Source organism: Talpa occidentalis, unplaced genomic scaffold (genome assembly GCF_014898055.3).
Source record: "Talpa occidentalis isolate TD23 unplaced genomic scaffold, MPIMG_talOcc4v2.1 talOcc4.3, whole genome shotgun sequence".
Lineage (NCBI taxonomy): Eukaryota > Metazoa > Chordata > Mammalia > Eulipotyphla > Talpidae > Talpa > Talpa occidentalis.
In genome coordinates this window covers 20,380,509-20,406,902 of record NW_023603184.1, presented here as the reverse complement: position 1 = coordinate 20,406,902, position 26,394 = coordinate 20,380,509, and positions in this window count along the sequence as shown.

The window sequence follows — 26,394 nt, the reverse complement described above, 5'->3', positions numbered from 1 at the left end:
CTGTGCACTGGGCTCTTGAATGGGTGATCACTTTGGCTTCATGGATGGGCAGAGCTGCTGACTGGGTCTTTTCCTTGGACACCACTGCAGGAAGAATGTGATCTGCTCAGATCTCAAGGCTTTTGGTGGTACTGTAGCCTGTAGTTGTTGACTTCTAATACTCTCCTTAATCTTTGTAATCTCTGGCGTTATTCAGACTCATCCATGTGCTCTGAGATTTTCACAGTGATGTCTTTGTAAGTTTAGTTGCTTGTTGATTTTCTTGTGAGGGTGACAAGTTGGGAAAAACTTGTTGCTTTTTTGATTACTAGTTAACATTTAACTAGTGGTCAACATATTTCATTGTTAAATTTTCCAACATTCATTTACAATTAAAGCATAAAGATAGACCATTCTAAATTCCAACATTCCCCACTATGCTTTAAGGAAAAATAATACAAACATGGTAAGTAGTTAACTATAGAAAATCAAAAGTATTAGATCTTTCTGAGGTGGTGGTAGTATCTTCCTAGACTTGACAAAATCAAAAAGGAAACTTAAATCTATCAATCATTGAAAATGGAAGTAATATAATCTTAATTATTACTTATAAAAATTTTAGAATTTAAAATTAATCTGACTGTAGAATTAATGCTTCCAGAGGCAGAGTATGAGCACAGTGAACTATTATAGAGGACTATCAGTTCCTTAGTGGTAGATGTAGTGTGGTAACATATCAGAAAGTTGTGATCCTATACCTCTAAATCATATTTAGTATTGTAAACCTATGCTACTTCATTAAAAAAATTAAGAATAGATATCCCATGATGTACTAAAGTAGCTAAAAATAAAAAGCCAAATGAGGACATCCAACAAGAAAATTCACTTATTGATGACTTTATCTGAACATACAAATATGTGCCTACAGCATGACCCCAAAATACATGTATATATAATATATATACACATACAAACATACATAACACACATTACAGGCACAGTGATGAGCAAAAGAAATCAGAGACAAAAATATAAAAGCAGTATAATTTAATTTATTTTAAGTTCAAGAATAGGTGAGAGTAGAGTGACTATGTGTTTAAGTTATACAGGATAGCATGTAAGAAAGGAAGGAAATGTGTAGTACCCTGGAGATGTTTCCTGTGTTGATTTGAATTACAGTTATATGTGGGTCTACAAATACAAAATACAATGAGAGGTACACTTAAGATTTATGTGCTGCATTGAATGTATTTTACCACCTCAATAGGTATAAAATATGTATTCACTAGTTAGATAGAAATGAGGTATTTTATTTATTTTATTTTTTAAATTTTTTTGAAGATTTATTTATGCATACAAGAACTGGGGTGTAGGCCAGAGGTGCAGGTGGTGAGGGAATTCACCAGAGACAGAGTGGGGAGCGGAACATGCAGATTGACTGAAATACACTTCTGAGTGGAGCAGTGGGTGAGCCAGGAGAGTTCTGCTGTGCCATGTGGATTACTCCCTGGCAGGCCAGGGATCAAACTGGTGCTGCAGAGGCTGCGGATTGCTTCAAAGTGCTGTGCTTAACCCCTTGCGCCACCAGGGAGGCCCTCAATGAGCTATTTTAGGACAGCTTCTAATATTAACACTACATAAAACAAAAAGAAAAGAATAGAAACTTGGAAAAACATTTATTAATCTTTAAACAAAATAAAACAGCTCTGTATTTTTTATTAAAATGAAATAAGGTATTATATCTATCTCAAATGATGAGAAATTATAAACACAATTAAGAGGAATATTTACAGTAAAACATTATCATTAATAAAGAAAATGTAAAAATAAAATCAAGCAATTTAAGAAGACTGAAATTGAAGAAATCTTGAAAGTTAATGAAGGAAATATTTGGATTTTTTTTAATTTAAAAATTAATCCAAAGACGCAAACTTCTGACTACTTTGTGTGCTCTGAACAGTTAAAGATAAAATGGAGAAATAAAAACTACTGGAAAAATATGTGAAGTAATATGAGACAATTTTACATAATAGCCTTTCATTTTGGTTGTCTATTTTGTTCCCAGATCTTGAAACATACAATGTTTCAAGCTTGACATACAATAAACACTTTAACATAGTTATTAAATGAACAAAGGACTTTTCTAGCACAGAATTTGTGCACTCAAATAGAAAGTTCCCACTAATTTTCCAATTTAGACAATGGTAAAATGGCTCAATTAAATCATATCTTTAAAAATATTCAGAACATAGGGGCCTCACTGGTGGCACAGAGGATTGAACACCACGCTCTGAGGCTGTCCACAGCCTCTGCAGCATGGGTTTGATTCCCAGCTGGCTAGGGAGATACCCACATGGTGCAGCAGACCTCTCCTGCCTTGCCCAGTGTTCCCCTCAGCAGTGTCTTTGGTCCATCTGCCTGTTCTGTTTCCTGCTGTGTCTCTGTTGAATCCTCTCACCCTCCCATGCCTCTGGCCTGTACCTCAGCTATTATATAAATAAAAAAGAAATGAATCTTCAAAAAAAAATTCAGAACATAATGAATGAAGACCCTTAGTTCCCTGAAAATTCCCATGATAAAATCAGTTTGCAATCATAGAATGTGGAACTTGACTTAATCACTGTGATAATGACTATTTAAGCTCTATTATCATTCCCAATGTCACAGCCTGAGTCCACTGTACCCTACTATCTGCTGCCATTTATAAACAGTGAACTATTTGCACTAGATTTTCATGGCTGAAAGCTGAAGAGTTGTCATCACATAACAATATATAGGACTAACAGGGGACAAAAAGATTGTTCATTTTGTGCCCTAAACTTTGAAAATTTATTCTGTAGACTTTGAATAGGCATCTTCAGTTGAAAAAAGTAGTTATGATTACAGAAATCAAATAAATTGACAAAATTTCTAAACAGAAAACATTACTGAAGTTCATGTGGACATGTGATGTCTTAGAGCATTCATCTGGATGAGCATTATCATCAGGGAATTCATGTGCAACCAACTACTTTTATTTATTTATTATTTACATTTGGTTTAAAATGCAAGAACACAGTGCATAAGTTTCAGTAGTACAGCTTCACATCTTGATATACACTACATTGCAAACACCACCAGAATTCATCTCTATCAAAAAGAATACAAGTTGAAGACACAAGAGAAAAAAGAAAATGTTGACAAGTTCCTACTTGTGTGGTTTTAGACCTTTTCTAAGCTCAATATGGCTTCCCAGGGCCTTCCATATTCTTAGCATCCTTCCCTTCCCCAGCTTTTTTTTTTTTAATTTTTATGTTTTTTTTTTTTAAGATTTATTTATTTATTTATTTATTTATACAAGCACTGGGTACAGTCAGAAGCGCGGGAGTGTGAGAGAATTCACCAGAGCCAGAGCGGGGAGCAGAGCAGGCAGATGGATGAAGTACACTGCTGAGGGGAGCAGCGGGCGGCAGGAGAGGGCGCCATGCAGGACCCTCTTCCGGTGGCCAGGGAGCAGCCTGGGATATAACCGGTACTGCAGAGGTTGCGGGCAGCTTCGCAACCCAGCGCTCAACCACTGCGCCACCATGGAGGCCCAAGGTTTTTTTTTTTTTTTTTTTTTAAGATTTGTTTATTTATTTATACAAGAACCAGGGCACAGGCCAGATCTGTGGGAGGGTGAGAGGATTCACCAGAGACAGAGCGGGGAACAGAATAGGCAGACTGACAAAATACACTGCTGAGGAGAGCAGCAGGTGAGAGAGGAGCGGTCTGCCATGTGGAACCCTTGCCAGCCAGCTGAAATCGAACCAACACTGAAGAGGCTGTGGACAGCTTCACAGCATTGTGCTCAACTGCCTGCACCACCAGGGGAGGCCCTTCCCCATCTTTTTAAGAACTCAGATTAACTGCATGCCAAGTGTTGTAGTGCCTGGTTCCTAAGGTGGGGGTCCAGAAAGATAACACATATTAGAGTTTGTTTAGGGTGCCAGGTGATAGACATGTCAATAGGTGATGGAATGGCAATCAATTGGCTTGGAGGTTTTTCCTCCAGAAAAGGCAGAACCCAAAACCAAAAATCTTAGTCTTGTTGTTTACAAATTGCAGAAAATAAAATGTAATCAAACAACCCCAAAATTAGTTGGGGTAGGGGAATGCCTTACCTATAAAAGTTCAAATAAAAGAATTGCATCTGACTTCTCTTCAGGAAGAGGGGAAAATGAAATAAAGTACTAGGGAAAACCAAAACACATCAACATAGAATTCTGTCCATGTATAAGTATACTTCAAGGTAATCTTTTACAGTGTTGGTGGGAATATAGATGGGTCTAGCCTCTATAGAAAATAGTACAGAGTTTTCTCACACTATTAAAATAGGTCAACCATATCAACTAATTGTTCCACTTCCGGTGACTATCTAGTGAAGAATATAAAAAATGACAATTCAAACAGATATATACCCATGTTTATTGAAGCACTATTTGCAATTCCCAAGTTATGGAAACAATCTAATTTTCCCAAAATAGAGCAGTGAATTAGAAAGATTACATCAGCTATATAAAAAAAGAATAAACTCTTGCCATTTGCAACTACATGATAATCCTCTCTGCCCCCAACTCAGATTCCTGCAAACTTCTAGTCAGTTTAAGGACAACTTAATCATCTATACTCTTATTTCTGGCTTTTGATATCGTGAAAACTTCTATTATAAATGTTCTATTCTAAGCTTCTGTCAGCGAATCATTGGAAAATATTGAGGTTTCCATATATGCTTAGTGTCATGTTTGAGGAAGAATTGATGAAGATAAATCATCACATTCCCCACCAGCATTAAGAAATGTGGTTAAGAACAACCTTATATGTTCAGCACTTTGGATACTATGGGCACTGCTAAAGTTATTATAATGGCCAAGAAGACTTTACATAATAATCACCCTTAAGAGCTTCCCTCATCTTTTGTTTTCTGCTAGTTGCACTGGCATCTTTAGTGTTCTCTGAACTAGGGAGACATACCCCCTTCCAAAATTTTTACTCTGATTTGCTATTAGTCTTCACTTGTTCAGTACATTCAATGATTAGCCATGGACTGACTTTATTTTATTATTATTAATTTCATATATTTTACATCATTTTTTCATTTTTGCACAATGTATGCATTTTCATCTTGATTATAGTCCCCATACAATTCCCACCCCCCCTTGTTTTGATCCTACTCCCTCCTCTCCCCCCAATAGTGTGTCTTGGGTTTATAATTGCTTGTTGATTTTGATTTTTACTTTATTATAATTAGTCTTTTTCCTGGTCCCTTATTTAGGTTTTCTAAATTCCTGCTATGAGTGAGACCATCTGGTATTTTTCTTTTTCTCTCTGGCTTATTTCACTGAGCATGATCCCTTCCAGCTCCATTCATGTTGCTGCAAATTGCATGAGTTTATTTTTTTGATTGCTGAGTAATATTCCATTGTGTATATGTACCACTATGGAAAGCTGTGTGGAGATTCCTCAACCTGCTAAAGATGGAGCTTACATATGATCCAGCAATTCCACTCCTAGGTATTTACCCAAAGGACACAGAAACATTAATTCAAAAGGATTCCTGCACCCTTATGTTTATAGCAGCACTATTTACAATAGCTCAGCTATGGAAACAACCCAAATGCCCCAAAACAGATGACTGGATCAAGGACTGATTTTAAAAATGGACCTTAAGTATCTCTGCTTTAATAGCTACTGCTATTACTCATTAAGAATGGAAAGAGAACAGAATGCATTTTAAAATATTTGATCTCTCAATCTGATCTTGATCAGATCATCAGAAAATGCCTAAGAGATTTAAACATTTCCGAAGGAAAATTCTTTTTTTTGGTCTTACTGTAAAATAATAAAAAGGGGGAAATTAGGCTGCTTAGCCAAATACATGAACCTCATTTTAGAAATTAAAGGATTCATCATTCTGTCAGGCAGGCTGTATCTCCACACCTAGGATAAACTCCCAACCAATAATGATAGATGTGTTCTGTGGAAATGCAAGGGAACAATCAGGTTAGTAATGATACAGTGACTTGTCCATAAATAGTAACACAAACAAATGTTAAGAAATGAGCCAAAAAGTGTGTGAAAGGTTACATGTGATAACAAGAAAGAGTAGAGGAGATAATTCTCCCTAACGTGTCCATCAATAGCACAATGGAGGGGTTTACCCAGATTGATTTCTCAAAGAGATAAGCAAAATCTATCAACTCTTAACTGATGTCGATATATTAATTGGGATGAATCACTTCTATCTATATATGAGGGAGAAAAAAAATCAGTCTGGATGTTTGTAATTAGCAAACAGGGATTTATATGGGGGGGGATCCAATTATGACAACCCTGATGTGAATTTCTTGTCAAAGGAAAACATAAGAGAACATGCTCTCTGACACAAGCAGCTAGTTTAAATCACAGGAAAATTAAGCCTCACTTAATGAGAATAAAGAATAAGAATAAATGGCAGCTTTGTCTTAACGATAAATTGCAAGCATATCATTCTCATTCTCAAATAAGTTATTCAGATACTCATTATTTATAAAGGAAATTATATCCTTTCCCTCTGAAGAATGTAAGTTTATTTACAGTAGCGTTTGTAATATCTTTAACAGGTCTAAAGGTCTCAACTGCTAGCACAAAAGAGAAAAACTAAACAGAGTTCCTTACCTGCTCCAGCCAAAAATATCTTATTTTGCTGAGTTATTCTTAAGCTTTGATATCTCTACAATTGCATTTTTGAATGATGACATTATCCTTTCATTTTTATGTTTCTAAAATATCTTTCTGTCTGTGCAGTTCAAGCGCCTGTGCCCTTTGTTTTATATCAACAATGAAGAATTCATTTGGGTTTACCACAGTGTCCAGAAACTGATTTAGGTTACAGTCAGACATGGGTAGATGGATACCCTTTGTGCTGACAACAGTGCCAGATGACTCTGAACTTAATGGAATAATTCCTTAGTGATGGGTAAGGTTTATGAATCAATACCCATCTCTTCAGCTGCAACACTTATCTACTACTATCATGGGAAATTTTCCAAGTAACAACACACCTCCCTTGTGAAAACCCATAAAACCCTCTGTATTATTTGGTCTATAAAATATATTTTAGATTCGATTTTGTCCCAGTTATTGTATCTTGTTTGTGTTCCAGTTATTGTTTCCATCCATCCATCCATCCATCCATCATCTGTCTTTAACTTATCTACCTAATATAATTTAAGCATTCTTAGAAAGCATAGTAAAAAGGTGCACAGAGAACAAAAAAAGGACGATTAAATGAAAACAGAATTTTATATATAGAATATTTCCATACTCCTGAAAGAAATGAAGCAAGCTGAGCAAAACAAACTCTGGAAGTAGGTCTGTACCCATACATTGAAGATGAGGAGATTTGCTTATTGTCCAATTATGAGTCATGCACCTACTAAGCACTGAAGATAAGCAGGTTAGATACTACTGCAGTTGTAACTGGGTGGTTCAAAGCATTCCAGCCATGGCATTTCTAGCATGCTTTGATGCATTCTGAGGTAGAGTCATCATGAATGAAAGTGACATCATATAATATGTGGAGGACACTAATTGCGATAACTGCCTTTATCCTTCTAGTGTTATATCTGTCAGCATAAGTTACTATGAATGTTGACCTTGAATGTTTACATTTCTTTATATCTATTTTTGAATTATAGTATAGTTGAGAACTATCTCAGGAAACAAATCTATGCTGTATTTAAAAACTACAGCTAAATTGTATATAGATAGTCTCTGACTTGGGATGGTTCACGTTAACAATTTTTCAACGTTACAATGATGTGAAAGGCATACACATTCAGTAGAAACCATACCTTGTATTTTGATCATGTTATTGTTTTATCAGGCTCAAGATTTCTAAAGGGCTAACTTCCACAGATTGGCAAGTTTCCACAGGTAGGGAAGATTCAGGTCAAAATCACATAATATGAGCTTATTGGGATCCACATTACAACAATGCAAACGTACAATTCATTTGGCAGCAAAAAGAGGGAAAGTTAAGAGCCTCTTGGCAAATCTCAGGAGATTGGCAGCATAGAACAGGAAGGACCTGGCCCAGAGAATTCTTGTCATCCGTCTGTAGGGATGGAAAGCCAATTCTCAGAGAGTAAGTTCCTGGTGATTCTTGTTGAAACCTAGAGAAGGTTCACTACCATAGGCATGAAGTCCATAAGCATCTCAAATTGATTACAATTCAGTAGCTATGTTAATACCTCTTTTCAGAGTCATAGTATCAGGACCACCTGTTAGTTTTAATTTAGGTGGGGGGCTCTTAGTGAAGATTTTTATCTTTCTTGCCTTTTCCATGTCTTTCATTGTTTTTTTTTAAAGATTTACTTATGCACTCAAGAACTGGGGTACAGGCCAGAGTTGCGGAGGGTGAGAGGATTCACCAGAGACAGAGCGGGAAGCAGAACAGGCAGAATGACTGAAATACACTGCTGAGGGGCGCAGCGGGCAAGTCAGGAGAGGTCTGCTGCGCCATGTGGGTTGCTCCCCAGCCAGGGATCAAACTCGTGCTGCAGTGGCTGCTGTCAGCTTCATAGGTTGTGTCTCAACCCCTTGCGCCACCAGTGAGGCACTCTTTCAGTGTTTTTTTGAACAAGTGGTTACTTGTTAATTGATAAGTTTATCTCAATACCCCCCGTCTTTCAACCAGTAAAAGCCATTACAGTGTCAACAAATTTAACATCTGGATCAATCAGAATCATTAAAATATTCATTCATGATTCTGGGCAGATACAGCAAGCATCAGCTCCCAGTTAGTTATGTAGCCATGAGGCTAATTAATTGAATGTCTCTAGATTGCTTTTCACTTTCAGTATAGTATCAAAAAATACATGAAATACTCAATACTCTCTAATAAAGTAGGCTTTCATTTAGATGATTTTGCCTAACAGTAGGTTAATTTAAGTGTTCTGAACCTGTTTAAATACACTAGGCTAATAAACTATATTTGGTAGGTCTGGTGTATTAAATGCTTTTTCAACGTATATCTTCAACTTCTGATGGATTTATTGGGATATAACCCATCATAAGTTGAGAAGGATTTATACTTATTTCATAGGATTTTCTATGGCATGTATATCTTGTCATTTGTGATATTCTCAAAAATTGTAAATTAATGACTTTTTCTAGAGACTTTTATTGACATAATCAGTTGGATGGTGCAATATTTAAATATATTCAATCCAATTCCAATTATTCTGGGAGTCGGATTTTTCACAAAATTAACTTACGTTATTATGAAAAAAGAGAATTAGATAAAATGGCAAAGGATAAAATAGTAACTGCTCTGATTTAAAGGTAATACCTAATAGCAATAGAATTAAAACAAAGAGGGACATTTCTAGGTCATACTGGAATCCCACATGTTAAGTAAGCATTCATTTTTAAATGAAAATGTGTTATTCATGAAGCTGAGTCCTATCTATGGAGGTCCTTATTTGGAAATCTGCATGTGTAAGTGGTAGGATATCTGGAATGTTCAATTAGTGTAACATTTTTAATAATGCTCAAATCTGTCTAAAGTAGCCTGTAACCACTAGAGCAGATCTGAGCAGATTTGAGCCAGAACTAAACTGCTCTTTTTCTCATTGCCAAACATCTGTAGAGAGATGACATGCATTGCATTTATAACTGACTGTTTGCAACTCCGGGGCTATTTAGTGATTTTCACTTAGGAAATTGTGGTACAAAGTTTATTGTGTTATCTTTTAATAAAATAGTAATCTGTAATGGCCCTGAAAGCATTCTGTATATCAAAAAGATAAATGATTGCCTAAATATTAGCAATACTTTCTTTGTGTTCTAGTTTCTTTTTGTATAAAACAGGCAATGTCCCCTTTGGGAGTTTCATGTTTTTTCACGACTGCAACCCCTGCTACCTCTCCTCCTTACTCGAGATACAACGATATCTGGATACCTTTGTGGTGTGCTTACCTTTGTGGTGTGCACCAGGTTGTTTCTAAATGTTTTCCATATTTTGACTTATTAAATACTTACTGTGGTCCCAGTGTATACTACCATTGTTTCCACTTTACAGAAAAGTTGACTGCATTAACAAAGACATAAGTAATTTGAGCAAGTTTGCATGACTAGTATGAAGCCAATACAAATTTATACACCTGTACTTTCTGACTCCAGGTCTATTCTTCTAATTATACTTCTATTCTGCATGTCTTCTCAGATTCCTGCCTTTGGCATGCTTCTGTACATAACAGAGGTATTTATCTTGCAACTTCCCTTAAGTAAACGCTAGTTATATTTCAATTTCCAATCCATATACATCCATATGTAATATCTCCCAAAAATCCTGGTGTAAGTATTCCTGCTTACATGACTAGGTCTTCCAAATTCATGGATCTCAGGCATAAAGCAACAAGAAGCAGCATTTCTTAGGTGAGTTGCTAGGTGAGTAGCCATTTCGTATCCATTTCATGACTTCTGGACATATGTAGTATAGTGGCAAGAGAGGGCTGGACTATGTACTTTCTACATATTTAAGGCATATCCCACATTCCATCATATAATGTTTCTATTCTTCAGTATTTTCTCCCAATGGTATTATCACAAAGATTGTAGACAGTCATGCCATCATTCCATCAAGCCAGCTCCTTTCTGTAGGACGAGGCAAGAGTAAAGACTTTGAAGGCAACTCCAAGTATTTGAACCAACTCATTAAATCCCAGGCTAGTGCATCCATGTTGATAAATTCAAACATACATTGCTTTGTTTTGTTTCCTTCTTGCTTGTTTGATTTTTTTTTTCTTTGTTCCAACACTGTTGGAGTACATTCCCACAGGCATTTTCCAGCATGCTACATAATCAAACAGACAAAATCCTATTTTCCCATTGCTAGTCCAGGCCCTATTAGATGAGGGTTTCCATTTCTGTTCTGAGATATGCTGGGGCCAGTCCTCAGTAAGGATGTGGTGATAATTAAGTGTAAACAGAAATATGTCTTTTCTGGCAAAGAAGATTTGGAGTTTTGTAATCAACAATTCTCAGCCTGGTCTGTCTTTGCCCAAATACCCATTTCATTTCTCTGAGTCTGACGTCTATCCACTGTTGTTTCACTTTTTATCAGTGATCTCATAGTTTTGAGCAAATTTCTGCTGTCCAAAATCTTTTACACTTACCTTAGGACTAACAAATCATGTTTATTCTGTACCTATAATTAAATAACTTTTAGAGTTGTAAAAAATTTATTTTTAATCTTATGCTTTGAATTGAGCAGTATTTTTTTTACTTTATCCTTTCCTTTGTGTATATTTTCTAATTTTGCTAGAAACTGAAACCTATATTCATTTTTCTGTCATCATCATCATAATTATGACCACATACCTCAAATCATTTTTCAGTAACTTGCCCTCTACCCAACCATTCTATCATGTGAATAATCATGATGTTACCAGATGCCAGAAATTGTTCATTACTCAATTCATCTATTAGAAAAAAATACATATAATCTCATCAGGTATGTGGTCAACCCAATTTCAAATTCCTGTTTTTAGGATATGTTTCATGCATTCAATTCCTTGCACCAGATACTATATCAATTAGAATCCTATCAGAAAAAACAGATGCATACTTAAAAAGTAACTTCTTTACAAAGAGACTATTTACAAAGTACAAATGACTTTATACAATTGAAGAGAGATGTTGAAGCACCCTATCGCTAATAGTTATGGTAAACAACTAGCACTCCTAAATATGAAAGGATAGGTAGAAGTGAAGGGAGCTGTCAGCAGACATTTGTGAGGACATCTAGCTGGAGATGAAGACCAACCATCAGGAATTGTGGTTTTAGGTAAAGGAACTCACCCACTACTAACCCATAGTTCAGAGAGGAACAGGATCATAAATACCTACCTATCTTTGCTTCCACCTTCTAATCACTATTGTCTTCCTCTCACTAAAATACAAGGCAAGTGCAAGGAATTGCAAGTGATATCTCATAAATTCCCACTATAAATTCAGAGAAAAATGGGAAATAGTGGTGGGAACATCTAAAATGGCATACAGAGTATGTGCAGCACTGTCATTTTTCTTTCCTGTGCATGCAATCAGGAATATCTACCAAAAGAATATGGCATCTATGAATCTTATGTTCTGAAACTTCAGAGGTACCGAAGCAAAACTCTTTGATCTCAAATTCTGAATCTTAACAGCTAGATAGTTCATCCTAGATACTGCTTAGATGCTCTGTAGTTTCACATGTGTTCTTTATAAACTATTTTGCAGGTGATAAAAAACCTTTAAAGACATTTGAAGGGAACAATGTTTGGTTCTTTCCTGAAAAGCAAATAGGCCAATTGGGCACTGAAAATGCATCAATTCACTGAAATTCCATGGTTGTGATAACTACCACAAGGGCAACAATAGGAAATGAACTTCAGAGATAATATCTGCACAGTCTGTTGTAATACCAGACTCCTTAGTTTGCTATTGAGAATATAAAGGTGGTATCATGGAGAAAATAATAATAATTTGGGGGATAAAATATCTTACCAACAATGTTTTCAAATCTATTATACATCTTGATAATGTGGCAGAAAAAAATTAACATTATTAAAAATAACATTTATGAAGAGAAGAAGCCATAATCTGGTAATGTTAATATAAACTATAATTAACTATCCATCATCTTCTATATGCTTAGGACTGTTATAGATTGTTATTTAATTTACATAACATTCTATACATATAGTGAAATTTTACTGACCTTAAAAGCAGGGATGCAAAATGTTGGCTTCTATATCAGTCAGGGTTTCCATTTTCAAATAGAAGGTTCTATACTGACTAGTGTAAGTCTAAAAGAAGTTTATTAGAAGATGTCTGGTTTATCGCATTTCTGAGAGATCAAAGTTCAAGTTATGAGGCATGCATGGATATAAATCATCCAAACAGCACCTTGGGAATGTTGCACAAAGAATCTTCAATCAGGTTAACAAGTGCAGCAGCTCACATGGGGCACTAGCCTGACAATCTCTTCCATCTGTGACTAAAACCTGAATGTATTCACCACCACCCTCACTGGAGAAATGGATTAATTTAAACCACTGTTTCTTTTCATTGATTTTCCAAGAAGACAAAGTCAATAAGAAATGAAGAAATAATTTGAAAGTGAAGTCATTCAAGAATCCAAAATTCAAATTTCACCTCAACAAGAAAAGTAGAGATGTGTAGATTTTGGAGGTGTAAGAGACTTAGAACTTGAGTCTTTTTTCTCTTCTACAAATAAGAGATAGCTTAAGATTGAAGTATAGATTGCTGTCTTGCATAGATGAGACCCAAAGTGATGGAATCCAAAGGCTTTGGATTAGATTAAAAGTCCACCCAATTGAGTGGATGGCCCTTAGCAATGGAAAACAAGATTTACTTCAGCAGTGGTTGCTTGCTAATGATTCGTCTTTAGAAAGCCATATAGTTAATCAGTTGTGCTTCTCAACTGTACATCTTATTAAAATGCAGATTCTGACAGAAGATACCTGGGGAGGAGAGGACCCGAGGTATGCATTCCTAATGAGCTCCAAGGTTATAGGGTTGCTTCAGGTCTCAAACGCAAATTGATCAGTATGTTTTCAAAGAATATATTGCTAAGATAATAACAGATATTCTAGCAAAAGGCATTTCAATGGTTAAGCCAGTTTGGAAAATCTCATTTAAATTATCTCAAATCACCTCCTTATAGATTTCTCAAAGCCTTCAATAAGCTATGACACAATAAGACAGCTCAGGGCACCGAAGACTACGGGGAGGTTTGGAATATATATAATTTTGCCTTTTTAAACTTGATTATAAAATCCCTATTATTCACTCAACAACCTAAGGCACTAGCATTCATTATAGGTATTTTTAGAATATATAATATTTAACTTCATAGGCATTATAGATTAATTTATTTATTCTAACATTGATTAAAGTATATTTGTAATATTAGTAAATTAAATTGAATTTATATTATTAGTAATCAGTAATAGGTATTTTAAAATAAATTTTGCTTTTTAATAGAAAAATATAATCTATAACTGGGTTATCTATTCAAAGACGGTTATATCTCAGGAGAAAAAAAAATATAGTTAAAACTCTTGACTGCAGTACCTAAGGAAAGGAAACCCATGGGAAAATAAAAAAAAAAGTCTAAAAGTAATTATATATAATCAATATGGAAACCTGCAAGATCAGTCTATACAAGGTCAGAAAACCTCCCATAATAACACAATGATTTTAAATATTACTTTCTTCCTAAAAGTTGTTATAAGTGGATATTTCCTGACTATTCATTATTATTTTTCAGTGAAAGCTTTCAAGCAGTTTTATTCTCCTGGTATTCTAAGTATGAGAGAGAAAAAAAGAATGTCTTTAGTAATGATGACAAAAAAAAATAATCACTAGAAGAAAGTTCAAAGAAAAAAAAATCAAATCACCAAGAGAAAAATTTGTGTGAAAACCACAAGAGAGCATCTATAATTGGTCTAAAACATCAACCGTCTAGCACCTGTGTAATTAAAGTCCTAAAAGGTAACAGAGATATAAGGTAGAAAAATACTTTGAAAAATTATGGGTCAGCACAGATTTAACCTAAGGTTGTTATATTAGTGTGGAGGTGTTAGAAGTAATGGAGGTGTTTGAATAGGTTATCAATTACATTGGCAATCCCTGATTGGCTCTCTAGGAACACTAGTTTCAAAACATGAAAGGTTCAAAATTAGGGAACATGCATTTTCTGATGTGACCATTTGCTAAAATGAGTAAGAATCTCTGGGGTACTTTATAACATCAACCTGCCATAATGGTCCTTATGGTAGAAAGGGCAGCTGTCATTCCTGACAGTTTCTTGGTGTGAAATGAGGGAATGAAGTATTGTAGAATGGTAGGGTAGTAAATAAAATGATCCTAAAAATCAAAATTCCTGGTCTCTGTCATGATTTTTGTCTCAGTCAGTATTCTCTATAGATAAGATCTCTCTCTCTCTCTCTCTCTCTCTCTCTCTCTCTCTCTCTCTCTCTCTCTCTCTCTCTCTCTCTCTCTCTCTCTCTCTCTCTCTCTCTCTCTCTCTTTCTCTCAGATAGATTGATCTGGGTACAGAGAAGAGAGGATTTATTTTAAGAACAGTGATACTTGAATAAGGAGACTGATGGGTTCAAAAATCTTCATGGTTAGTCAGCAAGAAGAGCCAGGAGAGCCAAAGTTACATTTATATTCTGAAAACTGACAGACTCCAGGCCCAGGAAGAGCTAATGTTTGGGTTCAAACAGGAAAAAATTTCAATCTCAGTTTGAAGGCTGTCAAACAGGAGGAATTCTTCCTTACTTAGGGAACAGTTAGTCTTTGTGTTCTATCAACTTTTCAGTTGATTAGTTGAGACCCACCCAGCATAAGAACTTAACAAATATTCAAAAAAAAAAAAATTGCAAATCATCCACAGGTTCCAGTTAGCAAAACTGGTAAAGATAATAAATTTTATAATGAATGTAAACTTTGCTAACTGAAATAAAAGTATAGCACTTGCACCTTTGGAATACAACCCCATGAGTATATTTCTTCATTTCAGTTTAATCTGTTTGAGCTACTCTAATTTAGGATGAAGACTATCATTGCTTGTGTATTCATGCTTGGTTATTTATGAGATAATTAGGTTCGGTCGTGAGCATGTAAGGTAATAAATGCCTCCTAAAACTCAAATCAAAATTCTCCTTCTGCAGGTTAGCTGTCTCTGAGATTCGAACATAAAATTATTTTTTCTCTTATTATTTTTCTCTAATATGTTTTAATAACTTTTCGGTTCAAGTGCTTATACATTCTTCAATTTTAAATATTCACAGAAAAATAATATGGGAGTGACTTTGAAAGGGTTTGATGCTGATTTGAAACTTGATCATTGGAATTATGCTTTCAGCCCACCTGAGAAAAGGTTACATTAAAAGCAGTAGTACCCAGTATCCAGTAATTTTCCTAAGGCAATTACCTCACTTAGTACTCACCTCCTGCTAGAGATGATTATGAAATTTCAATAATTGTAAGATATTTTTTTAATTGTAAGATATTTTTAAGGCTGAAATTCATTTACTCATTCATTTAATGGCTATTCATTCATTGAGCACCTTCTATATGGTAGACACACAGACACAGTTAAGTATCTGATCTTTCATGAGGTTTCTAGAGTAGCACTTTTCAAACTTCAGGTGCATACAAGTCATCTAGGGATCTTGTTGAAATGCAGATATTGATTCTCTACATCTGGGTGTGGCTGTGTTTCTGTTTATCTCATTGGATCTCAGATGATGACAATGCAAGTTATCAGGGGAGTGAAGCAAAGCATAAAAATAAATTACATGTAAGGTACAGTGTATTCAATGACATATTATGGATAATAATGAATCAAGAAATAGTGATAGTTTTGGAAAGAGGAGATAGAATATTGACCAGAATGCTCAGGGATGGCTTAAATATTTAATAAAGTGACATTTGAATAAAGTTTAAAAGAACTGTGGGAACAATGCAAGCAGATAGGAGGAAAATGCTTTATTGAGGAAATCAAGACATTTGACTTGAAATATATCTGTTAGGCTTGAGTAACAGCAAGGACATGTGTGTCACTCAAAATGAATGAGCATGTGGAGAAATAGAAGTGGTCTGGGGGTTAATTGGAGCCAAGTTCTATAAACCCTTAGGACTTTGACTTTTAAATGAGATGGTAAAACATGAATAGGTTTTAGATGGAGGGCTGACATGACTCTGATTTGTAATTTAACTGGCTCACTTGAGCTGTTCTGTTAAAAAATAAGCTAAGTGAATCAACGGAGATCAAGATGAGAGGTCATTGTAATAAAATAGGTGAAGATGATAGTAGCTTGAACAGAATGGTAGCAGTAGAGGGAAGAAACACTCAATAGCCATATTCTTAACATATTTTAATGACACAAAGTACAGTTTCTGTTTTTGTTTTTTTTTTTAATGACAGTTAAGAGAAAGAGAAGTGAAAATAATTTCCAGGCTTTAATGGGAAGGAAAGTGTTATTATGTAAATTTGAATTTGAATGTGAAATAGGTGTAAAGGGAAGATGAAGAGTTCAGTGTCAGAGGTTAAGTTTAACAGAACTACTAGGCAGTGAAGTTGAGGTAATGAATAATCATTTGGATATTTGGGTCTCTGCTTTAGACAATAGACAGATGATGATGATGACGATGATGATAGATACATAGATAAATAGTTATGAAATATAGCTGTCATTTTAAAATATGAGATAATATCCAGCACTATTTTCAAAAGCTAGCCCCAGAAAACTACATTCATGTAAATCCAAGAAGGTAAGGGGAAAAAAAATTGCAAAAGAGAATGAAAATTAGCCATTAGAGTGAGGTGGAAAATAATAAACACTAGGATTTTACCTTGGAGGCAAGCAAGGATGTTTCAAGGGAGAAGGACAGTTTGAATCATTTCCTCTGGGAATGATTTCATTGTAGAACAGGTTAAGAAATCATGACTCATTAACAAGTGGGAGGACTCTGGGATGCTAGACAACTGTCAACACCTAGACTAGCAGCTTGATTTGGATGGGTACAAAAGGAGAGTGGAAGAAGCAAAATTAGAATCTATGTCTCTATTTTTCATCTCTTTATCTACAATGTAAACTACAGACAACTTCTGGGGAGAGAAGTGTTAAAGGAAAGAAAAAATTGGAGTGTAAGGCTTGAGGAGGTGTTTTGTTCTGTTTTGCTTTAAAAGGAATCAGAACTTTCTGCATGTTATTGAGCAGGACTAAATAAAAAGGATGAAGTTGATGAAGAAGAAATAAATACCCTTTAGCATGCATGAGGAAGTAGTACTAGGGCATCATCGGAGGGACTGGCTTTTCAGTTGCACTGATTATTCCCTGTTTGGAGCAGGAGACTAGGCAGAGCTTGTTGAACTGATACAAATCAATCAGGAGATGTGGGGAGAACTAAGGAGGTCTCTTCTGGTTGCTTTCATTACAAGTGAAGAAAACAGAGTGTTGATCAAGAGTGATGGGTTTTAGGTTTCAGGGAAGATAATAGGATATTTGTTATAAAATTAAAGGAAGGGGCAGAAAGTCAGAGGACTATTTATATTCACTGTGAAAGTTACAGTACTTGTAAGTCACTGAAGCCTAAACTAATATCCTGATTCATTCCCTCACTATATGCCTATGCCTCACTGAAGCTATATGCATATAAAGTGCTGAGTTAGTTTTCCTAACATAAATACCTTTGATCACCCTCCATTCCTCCAAAACTACAAGGTGTTCAGCATTATCTATTGTAGAAAGTCCTGATCCATTGAAATAGTAGTTAAAACATTTACAATCTTGATATACTCTACCTTTCTAAATTTGTATTTATCATTTCTTTGTAAGACCTTAGTTTTGATGCCTCCAAAGCCCTTCATTGACATAAATTATATGCTTAAATCTCATTATCCTATTGTTAGTATCCACAATATTATTCTCACTGAAGTTTCTGCTTTCAAAAACTCTCAAGTGTCCTCCTTGAAATGTCCTCATTCTGTCCAAAGCAAAACCAACTAGCTACATTTCTATTTACTTAAAATGTTTTGTTCTTCTGCTACGATAATCATTCTGTACATTGAGGAAAGCCATACTATAAATTAAACATATATGTATTATAATAAGTAGCTAAAACCTGGCATAGAACAAGTACTTTTTCTCATTTGTCGAATTGATTTTTGTTCAATTGGAATTCCCCAAATCTCCCTTTAAACTATGTGGTAAATGAAGGAATATAATAGCATTTCAGGGCGTGGCATGAAAATCTCTAAATTATTCACAAACTTGCATTTTCATACTACTGACTGGAGAATTACTGAATGGTCTGTTTGTGGCCACATGATTCAAACTGTCCCACAGCATTATTTTAGAAGTAATATTGCATTTTAGTAGGGACTAACTTGTTTGAATAAAAGTTAATATTATCAGCTTTTTGGGGGACTGTAGAGCTTCCACAGTGCAAGAAAAAAGGTGCTAGTTCTGCAGTTTTGCATTTTCTCCGTTGAACTGTTCCAGGCACGGGTCAAGTAACATGCAGTGCAGTCTGGAGCATTTTGCTAATGCTTGAGGAATCTTGAACAAAAGGCTCCTGCTTTGTGAACCTGGGATACTCCGGGGAGAAAAGGGGAAAGGGAGAATAGTAGAAAAATGTGGTGTAGAGTGGAGAAAACTGACCCAAAATTCTTGGATAAGGATGCCTCTGAGTGGAGGCACCTGAGCTAGTGATGTAACTATGTTGATTAGTATGTCCAGCTCTTCTACCAGGAAATTAGCCTATTCTGATAGCTCCAGATTTGGCAAAAAACAAACTTGATGTTAATTTACAGTAATCTGATTAAAAAAAAATTGTTGAACACTTACTCTATATCAAGTCTTGTGGCAGTTCTCTGAGACTAAAAATAAATGAGTAAGAAGACATAGTTCTGCCTTCAAGGAGCTGTCTTGCTGGTTTGGCTGCCTTAATACATGGACAGAACATAGTAAAATATGATCAGAGTAACATAAAAACACAGATATGGAGGGATAGGGAATGATTATTTGAAGTTGGTTGCTAGACTACTTTTGAGACTTTAATGAAAGAGGTTATCTCCGAGCTGAGAGTTGGAGAAAAAGTAGTTGATTTCCAAAGAAGAGAGAAGGAAAGGACTTCTTAAGGTAAGGTCCCATATTTGCCAAGGCACCTTCAATAAACCACCAACTTAGACACAAGTTGCATGATTTGAGAGAGAGGAAGGCATATGGGATGATGCCCTTCATTCAAATTTTCACTTGTATTGAGGTAGGATATATAGGAAGTAATATCTGGGGAAATCCCAAAAGGTGAATAGTATTTGGTTTTAAGCAAACAACAAAAAAAAATGGAAATAAGCCAAAAACAGATTGCACAACCAAATTTCGTAATTTATGAAACGTTTATATTGAAGAGGCTACTTTCAAAGGTGTATGAAAAGAAACAAACCAAACCATAAGGGCCAAAACAGCAAGGTACTTTTACCACTCCTATAGATGAGGCATGGAATAGTTTCCCATTTAATGATTCTTATATTTCCGGGGAGAGGAATTATTATCTTTGACCACAGAAATGCAGCTTCCTGAGGAAAATCTTATGGGGGTAAGACATGGGAATAAATACCCTGACCTCATTACTTCCTCTGGTTCCTGTAAATAAGTTTCTCTCCATTGACTAAACCAAACAGAAGCTGGAAGCTTTGAGTAATTAATATATCTATGCTCCCCTTCCCCCTCCACATACACACCCTACACTGAAAAGAACAGGAAAGGGTAGGAACTTAAATAAGGAGACAAGTAGAAAACAGTAAGTTCAGGTGTCAGCTGTCACCTTTAGGATTTACTATTTCTACTGAGGTGAGGTGGAATTGTGTAATATACTGCTTCTCCTGTGAAAACATATTATCACGTTTTTTAAATTCTAGAGATAGTTTATGCATGTATATTTTAGGTCATAAAAATATTATCCCACATGTGAATGTTTTTTGTTCATTTGTAATAGTAGCAAAAATAATTGTAATCCTTCCAGTGTTTCATGGGACCAGCTTAAGGAGTTAATTCATCCATTTCAGTGATAATTGTTAGACTCATTTCATCTTTTCCAAATTACAAGTTACCTGATTTTCCATCAACACACTCTTTCCTATGATTAGGTAAACAGCAATCATTTTTGATAGAGTTTAATGAATATAAAACATAAAATGACAAGGACATATTATAAAGTTAAAACTTTAATAAATCATAAATACTGTATTTTGGTTTCTATGAACACCTAAAACCATATGAAAGTTGTTTTCACATCTCGTCAGTAATCTAGGGCAATGAGCACATTTTGTGATTTATGCTTCAGTGAAAAAGCATAGCAATTGTTTGCCAGAACTTACTGTCTAGGGAGCTTTTACTATGAAAACACAATTTTACAAGATAGGTATGGGCACAAATATTCTTCTGTGAACATAACTTTGTTGGATAAATAAAGAATTTCATAATTTTCTTGAATCTCGGTTGCTGTCATTGCCATGAATTACTCTATATTTTCCACTGAAATTGATTGAACAAAAGTTGCAAAATCAAGGGAATGTGTAGGGCTCATAGTGTGAGTGTTTTTTAAGTACATCATTTTTCTTGCATATAGTTGTTAAAAATTACATTCATGAGTAACATATATAAAAGCATTCTATCCATTTTTAATATTTAATATGTATTTTTTGAGTTTCAAATTATATCAATGTTGGACAAGGTGCCATGATATAGAGAGGAGACAGACAAAGGGAGCTCTGTATAAAAAAAATTAAGCTTTTAGAATTATTTTCTGGTATTCTATTTACATAATATGCATAATAAGTTAGTTTTCAAAAGGAATTATTAGATTTTTCCATGTGCAAACTCAATAATAAAACTTATAATTCTAGAATTTATGAATAAATTGTATGATGCAAGAAGGTATGTATAACCTGGAAGTCAGGGAAGGTGCTATTCTACTGCAGGCATCAACTCATTGAATTTGAAAGTGTTACAGAAATTTACAGAACCTCATCTCTGTCATTTGCTAATCTGAGAGAGAAGAGTCACTGTTAATTAAATGGCCTATACTTTCAACTATCTTAACTATTGAAATCATATGGCCATATTAACTGTGTATCATGTTCTAACTATGTATCATGTTCTAATTTCATACTATATATATTTGTTTTCATTATTCAAAGTCCATTGTACTATTTCTTGAATACAAAGTCCAAAGTAAAAAACTATGAAAATAGCCTTGTGTTCTTCAAGGAAATATTTTTGTATAAATTTTAAACTCCATCTTAGGTGACCTTTTCCCTTTCATAAAGGAATTCCAGTACTATTTTGAAGGTAGAGCCAAGCATCGATTCCCTCCTGCCTCTTTTTATTATATCCTTCCCCTGCCTCACCAAGCCTCAGCCCCAAATACATGTAGTGTTTCAGACCAACCTTACTTCCAGAATATTATACATGGTGCTTTTTAACCGAAAATGTTACTACTACTTACTTGGACTCTCCTGAATTGATTAGTGAATTTCCAGTATTAATAAATGATCATTCCAGTTAGCAATTAGAATGTTTGTGGGGAAACACTGTATAACTTAATTGCTTACATCAATACATACTTAACTATGTGATCTGTGAAATGAACTTCACAGCACTTCATGGAGTAGGGAGGGAATTCAGGTATGATTATCCTCATTGTCCTGCCATGGAAGAGGAAGTCAGCCCCTGATAAAAGAAAGTCCTGCTTTCCAATCTTGTTTGTGTTTTTATTTTTATCTCATGTGAATATTCTTTCTACCTTGGATGGAAAGAATTAAAAAAAGAATCTTACTGTTGCAGTGACAAAAGTCATTTCACATAAATATAAAACTAAGTTAATTAAAACATGTTAATTAAACTTTTACAGTGTGTCATGCTCTGTCCTGAAAACTGTACATTTCTTATTCTATTTTTATAATAAATTGATATTATCATCATTCATTATAGACTACAAAATAATTTCAAATTAAAGTAGCAGAATGTTACACTGCTCACAAGTATGAATACAAGATAATAAGGAGCTAGATTGTTTAAATTCCCTTTTTATCTTGAAGATATTTACAAACTGTTTAAATTATTTTAATTCTCTTAGGTAATAATTGGGTTTATCTGTGTGCTATATAAAATTTTGTCATGCAGTAACAATGCAAAGTTATTCTAATTTATTTTTAATAAAATATCTCCTTGGCTCCCAATATCTTTGCTTGTACATTTTTTAAAAGTGAGTTTTATTTTTTATCTTTTAAATATTATTGTATCATCTTGACATCTAGTTATTTTTTTAAGATAATTTGATTTTTTTCTTTTTTTTAAGATTTATTTATTTATACAAGCACTGGGTACAGTCAGAAGCGTGGGAGGGTGAAAGAATTCACCAGAGCCAGAGCGGGGAGCAGAGCAGGCAGAAGGACCGAAGGACACTGATGAGGGGAGCAGTGGGCGGCAGGAGATGTCTGTGCGCCATGTGGGACCCTCCTCCAGTGGCCGGGGAGCAGCCGGGGATCGAACCGGTGCTGCAGAGGCTGCGGGCAACTTCGCAACCCAGCGCTCAACCCCTGCGCCACCGGGGAGGCCCAGTGTTAATAACTTTTAACAAGACTAGAGGTATTGAATTTCTGCTTCCCAAAGAGGACCAGTGCAAAGCCCTACATATGATTTTAATTTCTTGTTGCTAATATGACTTTACAAAAAATCATAACAGAAATCTACTTTCCTCTTTGAGTTTTAATCCACTTTTGAATTCTTAATCCCTTTGCTTAAGGGAATTCAATATTCTCTATAAATCAGGCAAATCTAGATTCATGTAATATGCATTCATTCATCTTTGAGTGTCTTGATAAAATGAAATTTTAAAACTAGTATGACTTTTTAAAATGATATAATCCTTAAAAATCATAATTTTAATGGTAAAAAATATATTGCTTCAAAGGGTTGAATAGATTCAATATAATCCAATATAAGGAAAATGTCTTTTCCTACTTCTGATAAAGTGCAAGTTACTTCTAAAGTACAAATCTTAATAATTAGTATAATTAAGAGTAGAAGACACTAAAACTATTTTCATATGATTATAGCTAAATCTATATATATTGTGTAATAAATACAAGTATTTAAATATGTAAATATATGCATGAATATATGTGATAATGGTGCATATATATGAACTAGTTTTAAAAAACTTCACTGTTTTTTTTGAAAAGGCCAGAGAAACTTGGCTTGCCCAGCAATCATGTGGTACAGTATTCCAATAAATTATAGAAATATACCTTCTCACTGCACCATTTTCTGGTCTGGGACTACAATTTCTAATTGGGTTTGAACAACTCCTCCATGACTTTGGCTCTTGACATACACCCCCTATATATATCTATTTAGTTTTTTTTTTTTTTTTTTTTGGTGGAACCCTTGGTGGTGGTGGCCAGGGAGCCAACCGGCGCTGCAGGGGCTGTGGGCAGCCACACAGACCAGCGGTCGGTCAACCATTGCACCACCAGGGGAGGCCCTATCTATTCAGTTCTAATGTTAATTTTCTTTTCCTTGGGGTAGACATTCCACTTGACCATGATCATTTCAAATTTCCATCTAGCTACTAAGAAATATAGAATTGTTGCTTCTCCAAACTTCAGGAAGGTAAGTTGTTCCCAATCTCTCTTTGCTTTCCTTTAGGGGACATATCCCTCTATCCTTGCCTCAGACTTTCACAAATAAGAGTTTAGCACCTATATGTGTCACTTGAACTCTAATGGTTTCTGACTTTACTGGCTGGTTGCAGTTCCAGAGGTTCTGCAGTTGGGAGAGATGGGTGGTTTCCCCGACTTTCAGGAACCTGTCCAAGTTTCTCCCTGCAGATAGGGCTATGGCATCGTGCCCAGAGTACCCATACTCTCCCACCTCACAGGGAAGCAAGCACCAGAGATCCTGCCAGCTCCACACTGATGCTTTCACTGATCCCCACACAGCAGGCACATAAAATCCTCTGAACAGATTGTGTTCACTGTGCTATTCACAATTTCTTTCTGTGCCCCAGGGTGTTAGTTGAAGGTGGTGCAGGTGGGTGGGGCTGCCTATCCAGGCTTGCTTTTGTTTTTTTAAGATTTATTTATTTATGCATACAAGAGCTGGGGTACAGGCCAGAGATGTGGGGAGTGAGAGGATTCAACAGAGACAGAGTGGGGAACAGAACAGGCAGACTGAGTGAAATACACTGCTGAGGGGAGCAGCGGATGAGACAGGAGAGGTCTGCTGCGCCATGTTGGTTGCTCCCTAGCTGGCCGGGGATTGAACTTGTGCTGCAGAGGCTTCAGATTGCTTCATAGTGTGGTGGCTTAACCCCTTGCACCACTAGGGAGGCCTTCGAGCTTTCTGAAGCCTGCATTCTAGAAGTCTAGCTCATAAGTCTGCCAACTTTTCTTTGAATCATACTCCGTGAACTCCATCGAACTATAGAAAAGTATCTCTTTGCTTCTAAGCAAAAGGCAAACTTGACCTTTAATGTCAAGAGTAAGTACTTGAGAACTTAATATATTAGACTGCATTTGGCTGACTTACAGAAGAGATGACTTATGTTTTCAGCAAGACTTTATCTGTGTTTAATCTAAATAATTTGATTTTTATGGGCTATATTCTGTTTTAAAAATATTAGGTCCATTTTCCTTCCTTTTGGATTGATTTGCAAAGTTTAAACTTCATTTCCAAAGCAGTTGGTAAAGGAAATTAAACTCATGTTAAAATTAGTCACCATATTTTGCACGTATCTCAAACAGGTTTCATCTGATTGGTCAAACACAATTGGAACAGCTTGTCTGGATGAATTCTGAAAAGAATTCTGTATAGAAGATACTGAAATCCTAGACTGAGTGCTATGATTAAACAGGAATATCTTCCATGGGAACATGGAAATCACAAGTGGAACTGTGTAATCAAAGATGTGTCATCTCTGATTTTATAGCAAAGAATGAATAAATGGAGGTTTAGTGCTTCCCATAACATACAGAAGAAATAACCTATTGATATCATCCACAGAGAAACTCTCTACAAAGGATTTATTTCACAACATTTTTCATTATTAAACTTACTTCTCAGGGAAGAACAGAAAGATGTAGTCATGTGCCTATGATATTGTGTGGCAAATGGCACTATTATGGGGAGATTCTAGCAGTATTATGATAAACAGGGGTGTAGATATCCTTTTAAATTTGTGTTTATGTGTTCTTTGGGTAGATTCCTAGGAGTGGAATTACTGGGTCATATGGTAGCTCCATTTTTAGTAGTTTAGGAACCTGTACACAGCTTTCCATAGTAGTTGGACCAGTTTGCACTCCCACCAGCAATGCAGGAGAGTTTCTTTTCACCACATCTTTGCCAACATTTGTTATTGCTTGTGTTTTTTAGTATGTGCTGTTCTTACTGGCGTAAGGTGGTATCTCCTTGTGATTTTGATTTGCATTTCCCTAATTATAAAGGATGCTGAACATTCTTTCACATGCCTGTTGGCCATTTGCATGTCCTCTATGGGATTATACCTTTGTAGCTCTTCTGCCCATTTTTTGACTAGATTGTTTGTTTTTGTTGAGTCATGTGAGCTCTTTGTAGATACTTGTGATCAGACCCTTATTGGTTATATGGAGTTCAAAAACTTTCTCTCAATCAGTAGGGTGTCTCTCTGTTTTGGTTATTGTCTCTTCTGCTGTACAGAAGCTTTTCAGTTTAATGTAATCCCACCTGTTTATTTTTACCTTCACTTTCTTTGCTTTGGGGAGAGTTGAGTATTATCCTATTGTGT